Raw genomic sequence first — 3920 nt, 5'->3', positions numbered from 1 at the left:
GGCCCTGCAGCCACAGGGATGGAGCACCGGGGGGTGGGGTGTGTGTGTGTGTGTGTGGTGAGCACTAAGGGATGGGAAGGAGGGGTGGCCTGAAGCTTGTTGGCCTGCGGTTGGAGACCCCGAGTCTGGGGTTCCTGGGAACCGCCTGGCTGAGGGTTCGGCGTTGCCTGGGGTAAACCATCGAGCTCCAGGCATTACCTTTCCCAAGGGCTGTGTGAGCGCGGAGGCTTTGATTCGCAGCCAGTGTCTTGGGTGCGGGGCCCCAGTCGTGCAGGAGGCTGTGCGGCTCGTGGTGTGAGCCGTAGGCCTTCTGCCAGGAGGAGAGGGTGCGCAGAGCCTGGCCTTGCTCTCCAGGCCTCAGGCATTCTAGAGCTCCCAGCCCCGAGCCCCGGTGCCTCCGCGGGATTCAGGGCAGGCGCAGGCGCTGGGAGCCTGTGGTTTGCAGGTGGTCGGGGGAAGGAAGTGGGTGGGCGCTATCTCCGGGGCTCACTGGTGTCTTGTCACCCCTGAGCCCGGGATCCTGGGGCTTCATTGGGGCTGTCAGGTGGGAAATGTCGGGTGAAGTGGTTGGTAGCACCGGGATGGTGGAGGTCTTTGTTCAGGCAGGTCCTCACCAGGCTTCACCGCGAGAGGTGGGAATTGCCCGCTAGGCAGGTGGCGATAGTGATGCCCAGAACCAAAGTGACTTAAGGAAGGTTGCACTTGCAGGTAAATAGATAAGATCTAAACCACGAGTCCTGACTCCAGAGCTGGCGCATATAAATGACTTTTTTTTTATGTGCAGAATCGAGCAAAGAGCTTTTTTTTTTTTAAAAAAAAGATGAGAAATGTGCTCAAGTTCAATTTGGGTCAATAAGACTCGGTACTGTTACTATACTATATATATCAAGGTTTTGGTATTCCTCCTCTTCCCAGGACACAGTACATATCATACTAAGGAAAGAGCAGAACTGGTTTTCAGTAAACTTGTTGAAGCCCTTTCTTTGTGTGTCAGGCTTCAAGTAACTGCAAATTCTGCCCCGAGTTTATTTTGTTTCATATGCCATGCTGAGTTTTGTTAATTGAGCAATAATATTTAAACATCTATGTACTAGTAACTACGGTATTAGAGTGCTGCAATTAAATGGAATCATTTACATTAATTAAAATTTTACTCTGATGGTACTTAAAACAATTTGCTTATTAGTGGAATAGCTAATACTCACTGTACAAATAGTGCTTTTATTTCTAGTCATTTTGAATAGCTGGGTTTCTGATCAATTTATATCAAGATATTTTTTGTTGACCCTTTTCATTGGAAATACTCCCTAGGATATGTCAACATATTGTTAAAGTAACAGAAATGGTGTACATTAAATTATGTCAGAAATTATGTTTAAGGCAAGTATAGACATATCCTAGGGATGGTTAAAGCCTGTATGGATGTTATTTGATTATAGGCATTTGTATTCAAGAAACATAGGAAGAGAGGCCTTCTGGTAAGATAGTGAAAAATCACAAGTTAATTGTTTCCTTTTTGGCTACCCATATGAAGTTTCAGTATTATTTTTTTCTCCATGTTATAGTTGCTTTTTTTCTTCACTTACAGGTTGTGAACTAAAAGCCGACAAAGATTATCACTTTAAGGTGGATAATGATGAAAATGAGCACCAATTATCTTTACAAACGGTATTTAAACTTTTCAAAATAAACTACGAAACCTTTCTCGATTTCAGCCTTAGTTCCTATTCATGTGGCTTAATACTTAATTTTTATGATAGTATTTGTATAACTGAGTATTGTATATACTGATTTTTTGTATACCTGTGATAAAAAACTTGGCATTTTTATCACTCCTTTGGTAATCATATAAAAGTCCAGTTACACTACTGTTCAACTTTTTATATTTATATACTTCATTTGCCTTATAAAATCCTTTAAGGTAGTGGTAAATCTTTGTCCCCTGCTGAGACTAGGCCATAGGTTGCTGCTGAACTTGTAGGTGGTCAATAAATGTTAGGTAATCATACTGTGGATAGGTGATGACATGTGCAACTATAGGGTGTCTCCCCAAAATGTATGCAACACTTTGGATAATTATAAAGGTGGTGTTTATTAAAATGCATTTCATTTTCAAAATTGAGCTATCGGCTGTTAAAATGTGTATGCAGTTTTTGGTGGCACCCTATACATCATCTTATGCATTTGTTCAAATTTATTGAATATGAGAAATTGATTGTCAGAGTCCCATAAAACTTGAAGACAACATTGTGCACAAATTAGTTTTCCATTAGTGGTAATAGTGAAAAGTTTATAAGTAACTTTTTTTTTAATATAAGAACTTTTGGGGGGGATTGTATAATACAGAAACTTAAGTTGAAGTGCTGTTTTTCTGTTCACAGGTCAGGTTAGGGGCCGGTGCAAAGGATGCAAAGTGGACAGCACTTAGTAGGTATGTTATTTTTATTATCTTTTATGCAGCTACTTTGTCCCAGCCGGACTACTATCTTTATAGTAGGTTCAAATGGGAATCTAGTAGTTACATATATTACTAATTTATAACTGGAAACACCTGTTATTTTGCATATAAAACCTAGTAATGAGTGTTAGGCCCCACAGTTCCTTTTTGTAAAAAATTTTGTTTGCTTTTTGCCTTTTTTAAGCAGTCGAGTCTGTTTTTAAATACTCATTACTGTATATTAATGCCCTTTTTTCTGAGTTCTTGCTTCTGGGTTGAGTTTTGGTAGTAGCTAATAAAGAAATTTATTTTAGCTGTGGAGGAAGATGCAGTCAGAAGATGATGAGGAGGAGGATGTGAAACTCATGTCTGGAAAGCGTTCTGCCCCTGGAGATGGTAGCAAGGTTCCGCAGGTATAGATGTAATTTACGACAGGTATCTTATTCCGGTTTTTAGTTTGGGCACTTGCTCATGAGGTTTTTTGTTGTTTTTCTCTTTAAAGAAAAAAGTAAAACTTGCTGCTGATGAAAATGATGAGGACGATGATGATGAGGATGATGATGATGAAGAGTAAGTATGGATTCAGAAGCTTGATGAGGTTGTATGGGGGGTTTTAAGAAAATTTTTTTCTAAAATCGTCCTGTGGAATTGAGTAATAGCTTTAAATAAAGAGTAAATGGTCAGTGGTTGTCATTTGGGTTAAATGAGCCAAGTTAAAGGACACTGTTGGAACTAGGAACCTTTAAAGTGCTTCAGTGTATTGAGAATTTTCAGAACTATTTCCCTGATGTGTTTGACTAGGTACCGCAAGCATGTCAAACTCGCGGCCCATGGGCCACATGCAGCCCACAACAAATATTTTTGCGGCCCAGCCAATACAACGGTATGTAAGAAATGTTTTAATACAAAGTTCGTAACTTAATTTTTACAATATCCTGTTATACTTATTAATAACGAACTAAAATGTTCGCTATGACTGATTACTAGAATCGTGTTGGATTCATTTCCCTTACGCACCTATGCACAGGCGCACCATTTCTCCCCACTAATACTAGCAGCGAATATTTTAGCAGCCGATGGCCACGTCATTAGTCTTGTACTGACTTGTTTGGTGTGCGCAACAGGAAATATTTCGTTTTCGGAGAATAAGAAAAATAGGTTTATTTGCGTTATGCTTATTAATTTGTGCAGTTTATTCAGTGTCTGGTAAGTTAACATTAAAGAGAAAATATTAATTTTTATTAAAATGTTCTATTTATGTTAACAATTACTCATTTATTTCAGCCCTTTGTATTCAGCATGTCTCTATCGAAATACACCTACATTTCTATGAAAATTGAAGCTTTTGTTTTTTTGCAGCCCACATAAGATTAAACCTTCTTCATTTGGCCCATGTTAGCCTTTGAGTTTGACATGTTGACCTAGATGCACAGAAATAAAGGATAGGGCTTGCCTGAGGCAAAGATGAGCCTTTTAATAAAGA

The 3920-nt window shown here is 39.6% G+C and overlaps 1 long non-coding RNA gene across 1 annotated transcript in view; it reads left to right on the top strand.

Moving 5' to 3' along the window:
- The window catches only part of LOC102753502, a 3932-nt gene extending 617 nt beyond the window's left edge, over nt 1–3315 (top strand). The window contains exons 2-5 of the long non-coding RNA XR_435736.2: nt 1589–1668; nt 2382–2431; nt 2752–2850; nt 2940–3315. This is a non-coding gene — a long non-coding RNA (uncharacterized LOC102753502). The remainder of the gene's footprint in view (nt 1–1588; nt 1669–2381; nt 2432–2751; nt 2851–2939) is intronic.
- Nucleotides 3316–3920: the final 605 nt, after the last annotated feature.

The sequence above is a fragment of the Myotis davidii genome, unplaced genomic scaffold (genome assembly GCF_000327345.1).
Source record: "Myotis davidii unplaced genomic scaffold, ASM32734v1 scaffold1561, whole genome shotgun sequence".
NCBI lineage: Eukaryota > Metazoa > Chordata > Mammalia > Chiroptera > Vespertilionidae > Myotis > Myotis davidii.
The sequence above is the reverse complement of the archived record's forward strand: the minus strand, read 5'-3'. Positions and strand labels throughout refer to the sequence as shown.